This window comes from Marmota flaviventris, chromosome X (assembly GCF_047511675.1).
Source record: "Marmota flaviventris isolate mMarFla1 chromosome X, mMarFla1.hap1, whole genome shotgun sequence".
Taxonomy (NCBI): domain Eukaryota; kingdom Metazoa; phylum Chordata; class Mammalia; order Rodentia; family Sciuridae; genus Marmota; species Marmota flaviventris.
Genome location: NC_092518.1, coordinates 48,049,426 through 48,066,635, shown reverse-complemented (window position 1 = coordinate 48,066,635; position 17,210 = coordinate 48,049,426). Strand labels below are relative to the sequence as shown.

General features: G+C 35.2%; 1 pseudogene; it reads right to left on the bottom strand.

Moving 5' to 3' along the window:
- Window positions 1-6,771: 6,771 nt before the first annotated feature.
- Window positions 6,772-7,423, bottom strand: LOC114083559 (ras-related protein Rab-1A pseudogene; annotated as a pseudogene).
- Window positions 7,424-17,210: the final 9,787 nt, after the last annotated feature.

Genomic DNA, 17,210 nt, shown 5'->3' with positions numbered 1-17,210 from the left:
ATCATGATGTCTATTCTATTCTGCTGCCCTTTCTATCCATCATTTTTCTTTTGCAGATTTTTAAATTCTTAGTCCTGTACATTTGACAATTTGACTATGATATATAGTGATGACAATCTTTTCTGGTCTTATTTATTTGGGGTTTTATAAGCTTCCTGTCACTTCCAAGATTAAGACAGTAATTCTGCAATTGTATCATTCAATATATTTGTATACCCTGAAACTATCTCCTTGCTTTCAGATATTTCAATGATGCAGATACTTAATCATCTCTTTATTCTTTCTTTCTCTTTTATTTTCCTTCTCTCTGAATGGGAAATTTCAAAAAGCCTGTCTTTAATCTTCAATATTCTTTTTTCTGCTGATCTAGTCTGCTTTGAGGCTTTTAATTTTTTATTTGACTTATTGCACTCTTTATTTCCAAGAATACTGTTTGGTGATTTTTTAAAATTTATATCTCTTTGCTAAACTTCTGATTCATGCCCATATTATCTCCCTAATTTTATTTAATGTTTATATGTATTCTCTTGGATCACCTTGAATTTTTTAATTACTCTTTTGAATTCTTTCTCAGGCATTTCATTTTTTTTATTTCCTTGGAATAAGAGTTAATGATCTTCTAGATGTGCTATACTATCTTGGTCTTACTCATATTTTTTGTATTCCTAGTTTGAAATTTATGCGTATAGTTCATTGGATATCACTAACATTTATACAGGATGGCTGTCTTAGTGACTTTATCAGATGATATCTCTTAAGTGTATTGGCTTGTTATGAAATTCTGGCTTTATTTATAGCTGGGCACCATAATGTAGTCTCCCTTTATTATTCTTTGCTGTAATTATTTAGTTTAGGCACAGTGCAAACTATGTAAAAGTGTGAGAGGCCCACAATCTCTAAGGTCATACTAGCAGTTTCAGCTGCCATTATACACAGATACTGTGGGGAACACAGCTGTGGCTACTCCTATAACAGGAGTGATATCTCCTATCAGGTGATGGAAGTTTCCTCAAGCATTGTTGATATTGCCCATTACTTGTTAGTTTCTTTTTTTATTATTATTAGTTGTTCAAAACATTATGAAGCTTGACTTGTTAGTTTCTGACTTTGTCTATAGCAGCAATGATGAGGGGACTGAACCTTTTTTTTTTCTTCCAGCCAGACAGTGATATGAGCCCCGGTAGTTCGTGGATAGGAGTGGTAGCAGGAACCACAGCACCCCCTCTGTTGTGTTTATACCCAGTCTTTTTTTTACATTTATTTATTTGTCTTAATTAGTTATACATGACAGTAGATGGCATTTATACACTTTGATATATCATACATAGATGGGAAATAATTTCTCATTTTTCTGAGTGTACATGTTATAGAATCATATTGGCCATGCAGTCACATATATCCATAAAGTAATAATGTCTGTTTCATTCTACCATCCTTCCTATCCCCACAACCCCTCCCCTTCCCTTTCTTCACTTCCCTCTAATCTAAGGTAACGCTGTTCTTCTCTAGTGCCCCCCCACCTTATTGTGAATTAGCATCTGCATATTAGAGAAAACATTCTGCCTTTGGTTTTTTGGGATTGGCTTATTTCACATAGCATGATATTCTCCAACTCCATCCATTTACTGGCAAATGCCATAATTTTATTCTTCTTTAAAGCTGAGTAATATTCCATTGAGTATATATATAGCACATTTTCTTTATCCATTCATGTATTGAAGGACATCTAGGTTGGTTCCATAGTTTAGGTATTGTGAATTGAGCTGCTATAAACATTGATGTGGCTACATCCCTGTAGTATGCTGATTTTAATTCCTTTGGGTATAAACCAAGGAGTGGGATAGCTGGGTCAAATGATAGTTCCATTCCAAGTTTTCTTAGGAATCTCCATGCTGCTTTCCATAGTGGTTGCACCAATTTGCAGTCCCACCAGCAATGTATGAGTATACCTTTTCCTCCACATTCTCGCCAACATTTTTTGTTGCCTGTTTTCTTGATAATTGCCATTCTGACTGGAGTGAGACAAAATATTAGTGTAATTTTGATTTGCATTTCTCTAATTGCTAGAAATGTTGAACATTTTTTTCATATATTTGTTGATTGATTGTATTTTTTTCTTCTGTGAAGCGTCTGTTCAGTTCCTTAGCCCATTTATTGATTGGGTTCTTTGGTTTTTTGGTGTTAAGTTTTTTGAGTTCTTTATATATCCTAGAGATTAATGATTTATCAGAGGTGCATGTGGTAAATATTTTCTCCCAGGCTGGGGTTGTGGCTCAGTGGCAGAGTGCTTGCTTCATACATGTGAGGCACTGGGATCGATCCTCAGAACCACATAAAAATAAATAAACAAAATAAAGACATTATGTCCATGTACAACTAAAAAAAATTTTAAAACAAAGATTTTCTCCCAATCTGTAGGCTCTCTCCTCACATTATTTGATGTTTTCTTTGCTGAGAATGAGCTTTTTAATTTAAACCCATTTGATTTATTGATTCTCGATTTTACTTCTTGTGCTTTTTGGAGTCTTGTTAAGGAAGTCAGACCCTAGGCCAACATAGTGAAGATTTGGGCCTATTTTTTGTCAAGAGTGAGTGATCAGACAATGTGTGGAGTGGAGGTGGCCATAGTAGGAAGTGTTGTAGGTGTTGTTATGCCTGGCTCTGGCTTTAACCCATTTCTGCTCATCTTTTGGAAGGCACTATAACTGAAAGAGGTGGTGAATGATCCCAGCTGTTGTCTTATCCCTAGTTGAGCATATTGGGAGAGGGTCTGAGGCTTCACTGCTCTGTGGAGATGCCCCCAATAGCAGCAGAGAAGAACTTCTATTAGGCACAGGGTCTCTGTTCTAGTGCCTAAGTCTTTGACCCACTTTGAGTTGATTTTTGTGCAGGGTGAGAGATAAAAGAGGTTTAATTTCATTTTGCTACATATGGATTTCCAGTTTTGCCAGCACCATTTGTTGAATAGGCTATCTTTTCTCCAATGTATGCTTTTGGTGCCTTTGTCTAGTAAAATGTTTTTTGGTATAGTACACATACAGGAAGAATAACTCATTCTAATTAATATTCTATTCTTGTGGATATACATGGTACAGAGTTACCCTGGCCATGTATTCAAACACAAAGATAGGAAAGCTATGTCTGATTAATTCTACTTTTCTTCCTATTTCCCTCCCCCATTGTTCTTTTCATTTCCCTTTTTCTAATTCAATGGAAATCTTTTCTTCCCATTGCCACCTGCTCTTTTGATGGGTTAGCATCCACATATCAGAGATATTATTTGGCCTTTGGTTTTTTCAAACCAGTTTATTTCGTTAACATGATATTCTCCAGTTCCATCAATTTACCAACAAATGCCATAATTCCATTATTCATTATGGCTTAGTAATATTCTATTGTGTATATGTACCACATTTTATTTATCCATTCATTTGTTGAAGGGCACCTAGGCTGGTTCCATAGCTTAGTTGTTGTGAATTGAGCTGCTATAAATATTGATATAACTGTGTCTCTGTAGTATGCTGATTTTAAGTCCTTTTTGTGTATACTAGGAAGTGGGATAACTGAATCAAATAGTGGTTCCATTCCAAGTTTTCTAAGCAATCTCCATACTGCATTCCAGAGTGGTCGCACCAGTTTTCAGTCTTACCAGCAATGTATGAGTGTACCTTTCTCCTCACATCCTCACCAACATTTATTGTTACTTGTATTCTTGATAATTGCCATTCTGACTGGAGTGAGATGGAACCTTAGTGTAGTTTTAATTTTCATATTTCTACTTGCTAGACATGTTGAAGATTTTTTTCATATATTTTTTAACCATTCTTATTTCTTCTTCTGTGAAGTTCTTCTTTAATTCCTTTTCCCACTTATGGATTGAGTTATTTGTTTCTTTGGTGTTAAGTTTTTTTAGTTCTTTGTATATCCTGGAGATTAATCCACTCCCTGAGGTGCAGGTGGTAAAGATTTTCTCCCATTCTGTAGGCTCTCTGTTCATGCTATTGATTATTTCCTTTGCTGTAAAGCATTTTAATTTCATACGATCCCATTTATTGATTTTTTATTTTACTTCATTCACTTTAGAAGTCATAGTGAGGAAGTCAATTCCTAACCCCACATGACTGAGAGTCGGACCTATATTTTCTTCTAGTAATTAGAGGGTATCTGGTCTAATGCCTAGGATCTTGATCCACTTTTGGTTGAGTTTTGTGCAGAGTAAGAGATAAAAGTTCAATTTCATTCTATTACATATGAATTTCTAGTTTTCCCAGCATCATTTGCTAAAGAAAATTATCTTTTCTCCAATGTAGGTTTATGGTGCCTTTGTCTATTATGAGATAACCGTTATTTGAGTAAATTCTGTGTCTTCTATTCTGTACCATTTTGGTCTTCATGTCTGTTTTGGTGCCATTACCATGCCACTTTTGTTACTATTGCTCTGTAGTATAATTTAAGGTCTTCTGGTATTGTTATGCCTCCTGCATCACTATTCTCAAAATGTTTGCTTTAGCTATTCTAGGCCTCTTAATTTTCCAAATGAATTTCATTACTTCCTTTTCTATTTCTATGAGGAACATCATTGGAATTTTAATAAGAATTATATGAAATCTGTGTAGCACTTTTGGTAGTATGGCCATTTTGACAATAATACTTCTTCCTATCCAAGAACATGGGAAATCTTTCCATTTTCTGAGGCCTTCAATTTCTTTATTTAGTGTTCTGTAGTTTTCATTATAGAGGTCTTTTACCTCCTCTGTTATTGTTTCACAAGTGTTTTGTGGTTTTTGTTGTTGTTGTTGTTGTTTTTGTCTTTTAGGCTATTGTGGATGCAATAGTTTTTTGATTTCTCTTTCAGCTGATATGTCATTGGTGTATAGAAATGCAATTGATTTATGAGTGTTGAGTTCATACCCTGCTACTTTGTGGATTCATTCATTAGTATTAAAATATTTATGGTAAAGTTTTTTGGGGGTGTTCTAATTATAGAATCATGTAGTCATCAAATAGGGATAATTTGAGCTCTTCTTTTTCTATTCCAATCCCTTTAATTTCTTTCTTTTTCTGATTGCTCTGATTGGGATTAAAGACTTCTGTCTTGTCCCAGTTTGTAGAGTGAATGCTTTTATTTTTTCTTCATTTAGAATGATATTGCCTAGGGTTTAGTGTATATAGATTTTTTTTTATATAATACAAAGTAAACTATGATTTTATTGTGAAATTCTCATAGATGGAAAATTAAATTGAATATTTATTCTGTCCATTTTATTTTTACAATAATCTTACCACATATTTTTGTACCATGTATTTCAATTGCCTGTTTAGTGAAAAATAAAAAAACCTATAATTTTTGGCTTGTTTTTAACTTAAGTTTTCTCATTAAAGACCCCACAATAAAATGTGTTGCCAACAGCCACATCCCAAGCCCCTGTGTGAAGAATGTTTTGGCTACTGCTTCAACCTAAAAAAACAATCCTTGACTTCTGTCACCTTAAAATGGTAATATCAGCAAAAGATTTGTTTTCCACAATAAAATAAAAACAAACCCTAGAATCTTGAAGGTCCTATTTAACAAAATTTTCACACATGCAAAATTTCACTGAAATAAATATATTTTTCTCATTTATAATTCCCACCCAGCATTCATATTTTCAGTAATTTTTAGGGATAGATATAATTTCTAAAATTAGGGCACTCAAGTTGCCTTCTTTCTCCTTTAATGCTTAAACTCTCCAACGTGAGTTATACAATTGTGAAGGACAAAATAGTTGACATCTGACTCAGAGCATGGAAGAAACTTCAGCACACATTATCTGATCATTTGCCGATTAGGAAGGGTGTGCCGCTCTTCACTGTTACCACAGATGAATTAACAAACTCTTGATCAGTGGAGCCATTTCAAATGGTTTGAGAGAAGGATCAGAGATGATGGAATAGACAGCATGCATTCTAAACTTGTTTTCCATACAATTTGAGCTTCTTGAATCACTAAAATTGATTAAATCCCTACACAGCACAGAAGTTGCCTTAGGTCATTTATCAGGTCTATTATCTAGAAAGCAAAAACTGGATGCTGTACTACAGGTAGGTCTACAATGCCCTAGTTGCACACAAAAATGGCTGTTTTCAGTATAATGCAAGGCTTTATTTGCCTTTAACCATAAGAATTAAAACAATACTTATCACCATACAGTTTGATATTACTTCCAATAAGTACAATATTTATTAAATATATCTTCAATTGTTTTGTTATATAGTGTGCAACAAATTACAATATTCTTCAGCCACAAATTATATGCAGAGTATGAAGAAATTATTAATCATATAGTGTAATCTTTCCATTTATAACTCTACAAGGAAGAACTAGCAAATCAGATCTTACACAGAACATCTCACTAAACTTTATGCACTGAAAGTGACAGATACTGGTTGTGCTGTTTGATACAAAATGGCTGAACTTCATCTTCAGAAGACTAAACCTGACATCTAAACATGCCAATATAAACATCAAAACAAAATATATTCTAACCAACCACGGGAAACAGTCTGGTATCAGGAAAGCAACAGGGATTACACACATTGTTTTATAAACCAGCACACAAAGGTTTAAAACAGTTCTAAAAATGAAGTTAGCTGTCTTGAGTCAAGGGAATTTTAAAAAAAAATCAGTATTGACCATTTACAATCTCTGACCTTTGTGGAGACAGTAAGAATCTGTGTGTGCAGCTACATACAGTACAATTCAGGCAATTTTGTTTTTTCACTTTGGTTCAAATTGCAAATGCATTGCTGTGAGAAAAGGACGGAGGCAAATTTTAGCAGCAACCTCCACCTGACTGCTTGACTGGAGTGCTCTGAATTTTAACATTAGACTTCTCTGCATCACCAGCTGTTGCCCAATGGCTTTTTAATATCAGCTTCCATCATCATGAAAGACTGTTCTACATTCGTTGTGTTCTTAGCACTGGTTTCCAAAAATTAGATTCCAAGGGAATCAGCAAATTCCTTTGCTGTTGTGTAGTCTTTCTACTTTCTTTGTGGTCGGATCACATTTGTTCCCTACCAACAACTTGTTGACATTTTCACTGGCATAATGATCTATTTCCTGCAGCCACTGTTTAACATTGTTGAAGGACTCCTGATCTGTCACATCATACACAACTATAATGCCATGGGTTCCTCTGTAATAACTGGAGGTGATTTTTTGAAATCTTTCTTGGCCTGCTGTGTCCCGTATTTGAAGCTTGATTGTTTTCCCATCTGATTCTATAGTTCTTATTTTGAAATCCACACCAATTGTGCTGATGTAGCTTTCTGTATATGTGTCATCTGCAAACCTAAGAAGAAGGCAAGACTTTCCAACCCCAGAATCGCCAATCAGAAGTAACTTGAATAAATAATCATATTCAGGATTCATGCTGGACATGTCACTGCAGCTGCTGCAGCCACCACCCTGACTCTCCGGGCCACAGCTAATTGAAGGAAAGGAAAGAGATAGGTTGTTCCAGGAGAGCAAACGTCTTCCCCCACTCCGTCCCCTTACAACACAATCAGCAGCCATCGCCACTCAGCTATCGCTTCCACCAGTGTATATAGATTTTAAATGTTGGGGTATGTTCCTATTATACCTAGTTTTTTAGTGTTTTTAATGTTTATTTATTTTTATGTGGTGCTGAGGATCAAACCCAGTACCTCTCACATGCGAGGCAAGTGCTACACCACTGAGCTGCAACTGCAGCCCTTTCTGGTGTTTTGAGAATTAATATATGCTGACTTTTGTCAAATATTTTTTCCACATATATTGAGATACTCATGTAATTCTTGTCTTTAAGTCAAATGATGTGGTGAATTACGTTTATTGATTGCCATATGTTGAACCAGCGTTGTTTCCCTGGAATAAACCCCACTTGATTATGGTGGATTACCTTATTAATATACTTTTGTATGCATTTTGCCAGTATTCAATTGAGAAATTTTGCATTTACATTCATCAGGAATGTTGGTCTGAAGTTTTCTTTTCTTAATGTGTCTCTGTTTGATTTTGGTATCAAGGTTATACTAACTTCATAGAATGAGTTTGGAAGGGTTTCCTCCTTTACTATTTCATGTAATCATTTCAGGAGCGTTGGGGTTAGTTCTTTTTTGAAGGGCTCATAGAATTCATCTGAGAATCCATCTGGTTCTGGGCTTTTCTTTGTAGGTAGGCTTCTGATGGCATCTTCAATTTCATTCCTTGAAATTGATCTGTTTAAATTTTCTATGTCCTCTTGATTCAATTTGGGTAGGTCTTATGTCTCTACAAATTTATGCTTGTCTTCAAGATTTTCTATTTTATTGGAGTATAGATTTTCAAAGTGGTTTCTGATTATCGTCTATATTTCAGTGGTTTCCATGGTGATATATTCTTTTTCATCATGAATTTTATTAATTTGAGTTTTCGCTCTCTTTTTATTCATTAGCTTGGCTTGATTTATCAATTCATTTATTTTTAACAAAAAATTTTTTAGTTGTTGATGGACCTTTATTTATTTATTAATTTATATGTGGTGCTGAGAATCAAACCCAGTGTCTCACACATGCTAGGCAAGCACTCCACCACTGAGCCACAACCCCAGCCTCAATCAATTCATTTATTTTTTCAAAAAATCAACTTTTTAAAAAATATTTTTTAGTTATAGATGGACATAATATCTTTATTTGTTTATTATTATGTGGTGCTGGGATCGAATCCAGTGCCTCACACATGCTAGGCAAGTGCTCCATCACTGAGCCACAACCTCTGCCCCCCAAAGAATCAACTTTTGTTATATTGATTTTTTTGTTTCAATTTCATTAATTTTATCTCTGATTTTAATTATTTCCTCTCCTCAATTACTTTTGGTGTTGGTTTGTTCTTTTTCTAGGGCTTTAAGATGTAACATGAAGTTATTTATTTGGTGATTTTCTATTCTTTTAATAAACGAACTTAATGCAATGAACTTAGAACTGTCTTTATAGTTTCCCAGAGATTTTCATGTGGTGTATCAGTGTTCTCAATTACCACTAAGTATTTTTTTAATTCCATCCCTGATTTCTTCAGTTAGTCATTCCATAGTTTATTATTTAGTCTTCAGGTGTTAGAATAACTTATAGTTTTTATTTTATAATTAATTTCTAATTTCACTACATTATGATCTGAGAGAATGCAAGGTATTATCTCTATTTTTTGTGTGTTTTCTAAGAGTTATTTGTGAACTAAGATGTCATCTATTTTAGAGAATGTTCCATGTTCAATGACTAAAAGTGTACCCAGTCATTGATGGATGAAACATTCTATATATGTCTGTTGAGTCTATGTTATTAATTGAATTTTTAAGCTCTATGGCATTTTTGTTTGTTTGTTTGTTTTTGTACCGGGGATTGAACCCAGGAGTGCTTAACCACTGAGTCACATCCCCAGCACATTTTATATTTTATTTAGAGGAGGGTCTCACTGAGTTACTTAGGACCTTGTTAAGTTGCTGAGGCTGGCTTTGCCCTATGCAATCCTCCTTTCTTAGCCTCATGAGCTGCTGAGATTACAGGCATGCACCACCACACCTAGCTAGTTCTATGGCTTCTTTATTTAATTTTTTTGAACATCTATCAAGTGGTGAGAGAGGCTCACTGAATTCTCCCAGTATTATTGTGTTATGATCTATTTGATTCTTGAGATTGTGAATAGTTTGTTTGATGTATATAGATGCTCCATTATTTGAGTCATAAATATTTAAGATTATTATGTCTTTTTGATCTATAGTTTCCTTAAGCAGTATGAAATGACTCTCTGTGTCTCTTCAAATTAATTTTGACTTGAAATTAATTTTATCAGATATGAGAATAGAAACTCCTGGGTTTTTTTTTTTTCAGAATCTCTCTTTATTGAAGTAATCTTTCACTTCCTGTATTTTCTTCTTTACATATCCTTTACCCTGCAGATCAATTTAACTGTGAACACTCTAAACCCTTTCTCTGACATTTCTTCCATAGTGGGGTCAATAGATTCTGTTTCTTAATATATTTTGCTTTGATTTAGGCAATTTGCTCCCTGGCTTTTTTGTGTTTTTTGTGTCTACCCATCTAACCATTGGTTTGGGGGCAGTAAAATTTCTACCTTGTGGAATTATAGTGTCCCTGAAGGTTTCCAACACCTCACATTTAGGGGGAGACAGATAATAATAACAACCAATGCAAACAATTTACAGCATTAAACCTAATAGCTCTTGCAATGAAATGTACAATGTTGATTGTTACAATAATCAGAAATTATATGATCAGTTATTACCCAAAGTAAAAATAGTAAGTTTACAAAAGGGTTTACTATTTTATGTGGTGATCAGGAATAGAACAGAAGTGATGGAGGATGTGATGATTTTGAAGGAGGAGGAGCAGAAATAGAAGTAAAAAATTATAGAAAGTGTAAAAGAGAGAACAATAGAGATTGGCTATTGGAAGAGAAAAGAGTTGAGGGAAACCAATAAATGAGAGGAAAAATGTGTAAAATACAAATTTAAAAAATAAAATAAAAAATAGAAAATTTAAAGAAATAAAAAGTAAATAAAATATTATAAGAACAAAATCAATATATACTAATTAAACATCTTAGTCCTCAAAATATTGATCTATAAAAAATAACTGCCTTCAAATAAAATGGTAAAAATAAGAGAAAATAATGATATATGAATATGTATAAATATTCAATTAAAAATAGCATTGTTTAAGAGGAAAATAAGAAGAGATTGTATAGTAGAAAAGGGATTGTATATTCAAGAATTAAGTAGGGAAAATGCAGAGGTTATGTAGGACATGTTTGTAAGGGGGGAGAACAAAAAAAACTGAAGTAGAAGAATTAAAGAAAGAGTGAGAGAGATAGCAATAAAGTTTGGCTATTAGGAAGAAAAGAGGGAAATAGAAACAAAGGAACACAGAGTTGTGAAAGAGACAATAGAAAATCAATCCAAAATATACTAATCAAAAACCCAACCCTCAAAAAAACAGAGCAAAAAAAAAAAATAGCTACCTTCAAGAAATGCTAAAACTAAAAAAGCAAAAACAAATATGTATGTGTACAAATGTATAAGTGTCCACCATGTATCAATCAGTACACATTCAAAACAAAAAGTACAATAACAAAAAATAACAGAATATTCAAGGAGAGTTTTTGCCCACTGTCTGTGTCAAACTGCCTTTCCATTTCTCAGCTTCCTCTCTCCTCAGGATGGTGTGAAAAGCTGTGGAAGATGCTTGCAACCTGACTTCCTGAGTATTGTTGTTGCCTTTGGGTTCTGTGAGATAAATTTCTGCAAGTGAAGCTCCCAGGGGCTGGGATATTGCCCCAGGTGTTTTATTATGTGGAGAGCTTTCAGGTGTTAATGAATCGACACACTTCTCAGAAAGGACCCATTACTCTTACCAGAGCGCCACCCACAGGAAGCTGGAGTTGGTCCTTCACAGGTTCTATAGTTCAGGGATACTGCCATTTTTTGGCTTTTCAAGGACTGTTTCCGAGCACTGAGCTCAGTCACTCCACCCCATTCAGATTCTTCCTGCTGCTGAATCCACACCGGATGCCAGGTTCAAGAGAACAGGGTGAGGATGGGGCATCAGACTTTCTCTGGTCTCTGTGATCTCTATTACCCCCAGACAAATTTGTCTCTTTGGCAGAAGTTCTCTATGCCAGAGATTCTCCTGCTTTCCTAGGTTCAGTTTGCATCTCATGATTGGTGTCTGCCAGATTCATGTATTGGTTTCATCCCTAGACTCATGGATCTAAGTTCCTGGTATGACTGCAGGGTCATGGAGGTATTAAAGTGTTTCCAGCTTGGGCCCCATACACAGCTGGCAAATCATGACTTTCATGTACCAGTTTATTGTGCCAAATAGCCTCTGAGTCAACCCAGGGTGGACTACCCCTCCAGTCCTGGGTTTCCACAAGCCAAGATTTTCTAAGCAGTTACAGATCTTTTTTGATCTGTTTTTTTTTTCCTGCTCCTGCCGAGAGGTTAGCTCCAGTTCTGTTCCTTAGCCTTGTCAGATGTACCCCAAATGTCCCAGTCTTTCAGACTTTTTGTCCAAAATTGAATACTATTTTAGAGAATGTTCCATGTTCAATGACTGAAAGTGTATCCAGTCATTGATGGATGAAATATTCTATATATGTCTGTTGAGTCTATGTTATTAATTGAATAGTTAGCTTAGGAAACAACTACCTCAACAAGACCCCTAAAGGACAAAATGTAAAATCAGTAATCAATAAATGGGTTCATGTCAATCTAAAAAGCTTGTTCACAGCAAAGGAAACAAGAGTGTGAAGGCAGAGCCTACAGAATGGGAGAAAATCTTTACCACCTGCACATCAGAGAGAGTGTTAATTTCCAGGATATACAAAGAACTCAAAATACTTAACACCAAAAAGCAAATGACTAAATCAATAAATGGGCAAAGGAACTAAACAGATACTTCTCAAAAGAAGAAATATGAATGGTCAACAAATATTAAAAATATTCATTATATCTAGCAATTTAGAGAAGTATGAATTAAAACTACACTGAGATTTAATCTCACTCCAGTTAGAATAGAAATTATGAAGAATAAAAGTAACAATAAATGTTGGTGAGGATGTGGGGCGAAAAGTTACTCTCATTGTTAGTAGGACTGCAAATTGCTGCAACCACTATGGAAAGCAGTATGGAGGTTACTCAGAACACTTGGAATGGAACAACCATTTCACCCAGCTATCCCACTCCTGGGTTTATACCCAAAGGACTTAAAATCAGCATACTACAGTCACACAGCCACATCTAACAGCCGAATTAACAAAAGTTAAGCTATGGGACTAACCTAGGTGCCCATCATAAGGAAAATGTAGTTTATATACACGATGGAATATTACTCAGCCACAAAAAAAGAATGACTTTGTGACATATTCCAGGAAATGGATGAATGTGGAGATTGTCATGCCAAGTGAAATAAGCCAATCCCAAAAAAACCAAAGGTCAAATGTTCTCTGATTTGTAGATGCTAACACACAACAATAAAGGTGGAGAATAGAAGTTCGATGGATTAGACAAAGGAAAATAAAGTGAAGAGAAAGGGAATAGGAACAGAAAAGACACTGGAATGAATCTGGTGAAACTTTTGTATGTTCATATATGAATACACCTTAGTGAATCTCAATGGCATGTACATACACAAGACTGGAATTCTAATTAGAATCAGATATACTCCATGTATGTATAAATATATCAGAATAAACTCTACTGTCACATATAACTAAAAAGAAAAATTAAAAAGTATTTTATCCTACTCACAAGCTAATAAAGTAAAACATCAGTTTTTCCAGGTACTAGCTGAAGTAATAAAAATCTTTGTTCATATACAAAGAACATCTTATTAATTATAGCAACAGCAACAGCCTGAATATTAGCATTTTTACCTAAGATTCCTAGACCCTGCTTCACACAGTGTGATGCATAATGGTCACACGACAACAACATACACATTCACATACATTGCAGGAAAGGAAACTTGAGTTTTAGTAGCCTCAGTCTTAAAATTGCAATAAACATGTCTTCCCTTTATTTTATTTTCTCTTATTTTTAATCTTTTTTTATTGTTTTCTTGAGTGTAGAATGTCCTTCCAACAATATGTGAAAAAGGTTGCTAGTAATAGGGGGTCATCTTCAAATATACTAGATAATGGCAAAATCCTCTCCAGCTTCAACTTCCAAGAGTACACAGGATCTCTTCTATTTGTTTAACTGATCAATATATATTTTCAAATATTATGCATGTTGCTGATCCACTGTCTAGGAAATTATGTAATTGTATCTTTCATTTTCCTGATTCTTGATGAGATTCATATTCAAAAAATATTAATTGAGCACCTACTATATTTCGGGAACTCTTCTTAAGTAGTTGGGATACATTGATAAATATAAAGGGAGAAAAACCATGCATTTTCAGTGCCTTATATTCTAGTAGGAGAAACAGTAAGCATATTAATTAAATGAATTATATAATTCATTAGAAGATGATGTATGCTGTGGAAAAGATAGAATAATGTGACAGGAGGCAGATTAAAGCAGTCTATATTAATTAACCATATGGCCGCTATTTTCTGAAATGGCTATTCACAATTTTTGTCCAGTTTTCTGGACAGTTTGTCTTATTGTTTCATTCAGTGTGTCTATCATAGTTTGTAGCCAAATATTGTTTTTCCCTGCTTTGTTTGTGATGACTTTTGTAATTAAGAAGTTCTCCCTTTTATTATAATCATATTTATCAAAAAATTTCCTTCATGATATATACATTTTGTGCTTTTAAGTCTTCCCCACTGCCTGACTCCAAAATTAAATATTCTCTTACATTTTCTTCTAAATGTTTTATACATATTGCTTTTATTATTTGGGTAATAACATTATCCATTTGAAATTCATTGTGTGTATAAAGTATAAAGGTATTAATTTTCTTTCTTGACACATGTATGACAAATTAATCTAGCACCACTATTGAGCAAAATATTTTTTCATCAATAATTTGAAATGCCACCTCTATTATAATTCAAGTTTCCTACGTGCAAGTGTGTTTTTGAGATCACTTCTATGTTCCATTAACATATTTGATTTTCCTGAATTAATTCACAATCTTTAGACTATCCTCTGGAGTTGCCAGATTGATCTTGGTAAAATATGAAGAAAAATATGTCACACCTCTGTTATAAATATCTAAATGTTCATTCAATGCAAAAAACAAATTCTGTTCAACATATTCCAAACTAAATGACTCTAAGCTATCTGACTCCCTATCCCGATGACCTTTCTGAGATCACCTCCTGCTAATCTCTATGTTGCTCACTCAGTTCCATCCATGATGCTATCCTATCTGCTCCTCCTCAACTACTCCAGGGTTCTCCTGCTTTGAGTTCTCAGCATTTGCTCTCCCTCTACCTGGAGGGGCAGCTACAGGACCAGTTTTCAAATTACCTTCAGGTCTTCACTCAAAACTCAAGTTCTAAGTGAGGCTCTTCCCTGGCCACCCTCTCTCTCTCTAATTGCAGTCTTCTCCCTAAAATTTCATTTCTCCATTCCTTGACTTTCTTTTCTTCATAGAATTGTCACTATGAAATTCCTTTGTATTTGCTTATTTATCTTGGCTACTGCTTGTTTCCCATGCTAAAATGAAAGTTCCAGGAAAGTAAGATCTTTTTATGTTTCCTTTGTTTATTACTGTATTGTACATACGTATGCCTAGAAGAGTGCCTAGCAGAGAGCCCACCCTGAAGTAAGCATTTCTGGGATAAAAATAAAACAAATGAATTAAGAAATTAATGGGGTCAAAGCAAGAAAAACAGGGGCAGATTTTCCTAGGTTCAGCCCTAAAGTTACAAATACACTTCCACTGTACAACTGTGCATCATATTAGAATGAGGTAGGCCAGCTGGGGACATGGTCAGCTGAAGAGGCTATTCTGACACTAAAATGAGCTGAGGTCTGCCACAAACCCAGCTGTGTGTATCCTTGTTAAAATGTGGACCCCCATCATTTGTTTCTTTCATTTGGCTTTCAGAATCCAGAAATGATTTACATTATGGGAACTCTCCCAAATGTCTAAAGTACATAATTTAAAATAGAAAATAATAAAAACATATAGCAGAACAAAACATGACAGCTGGCTGATAGTATAATTTAGTGAAGGGTGTAGATGTGAAAAGCAGAGAAAGGATTTTGAGAGAAACTTCAGGAAAATGGGAAAAGACAAGACAAAGAGGAAGAGAAGGACACAAGTCAGTACAGTAGACACCATAATTCTGAGGGACTTCACTTTTTCACCAACCATAACCACTCCATGTGGCATTATAAAGCCAAAGGAATTAGTTATACAAAGTCACAACGCCCATACTGAATGCCCATGACACCTATATCACTTAGAAACAAAAAGCTACACAATATTCCACCAAGGCTCCATGCAAGCTTAAAAGGATCAAGATTGGTAAAGAAATATCAGTGACGGGATCAGTAGTCACTGATTTTGTGTTTGTGTGGATCTAGCCAGAATAAGACTCCAGAAGGTAGAGGATCTCCTTTCGTTGAAGCACTGAATAGAGCCACTTGTGGCAGTAGGAAGCTACTGAAAGAAGCACGGACAGTTCCACGCCATGAAGATATATTAGGCTTAATACTCTGATGCCTCTCCTCTCTAGGAAGACAAAGAACATTTCAAATGAAGGAAGAACAGTGATGGGACTGCTACACAAGGATCCAGCAATATTCTGTTCTTCCAGATAAAATATATTCCAAACTCAAGATGGCATCTCTAAAGTTCTGAGAACACCATTCTTTTCCACAATTATTGGTTATCCAGTGTAAGGGAAATGAATCATGACCTTCAGGTCCTAGATTTACCATTTCTAGGTCCTCTGGGAAATACACAAAGAGGCAGCCCATAGCCCAGAGCTTATGTTAGTATATTTAGTCTGATGACCAAGGTTCTGCTTGGCAGGTGTTGCATAAACTCACTGAAAGAAGAAAAGTCTTGTAGGTAAAAACTTGGCTCCAGATTAACTAGTCTGAGTCATCTTGATCAAATGCCCTTCTGGGGAGCCTCTAATATATTTGCCTTGAAAGTTGCTGTTTCCTTTGTATAAAGAGTCAAAGAGGGCAATGTGGATACTGCTAGGAGTACAACTTTTTCCTGGATCTTCCCGTCCCTTATGAGCCCCACTCCCTATAAGTGTTTTTTTTCTCCTGTGTTTTCACTCCTTTAGTCAGTCTTCCTTTCTGGAATTCCTCTTTCTGCTGTACCTCTCCCTTTCTGGCCACCCATACATACACAAACCATCCCTTTTTATGTTCTTTAGCATCCCCCTCATCTCCATCTACCAGCTTGATCCTTTTCCCCCTGAATGGACATTTTCTAAGTTTGTGCCCATCTTCTATTCATATTATTTTTCTCTAATCCCCAAGATCTTACTCTTATTCTTCACTACCTTCTCAACTTAATGTTTCCCTTCTCCATAAAGCCTCCCACTTTGGGGACTTTCTTTATCACTTACCAAGCAGTCACCTCCTCCTTGCCCTTCCCCAACAGCCTATCTCCTATTTTTTCCTTTCCCTCCTTAGACCCAGACCAGCTAAGTGCCATTCCAGTTTCAGACAACTGATTATGATACTAGGTGAACTTTATTTACAGTCTGA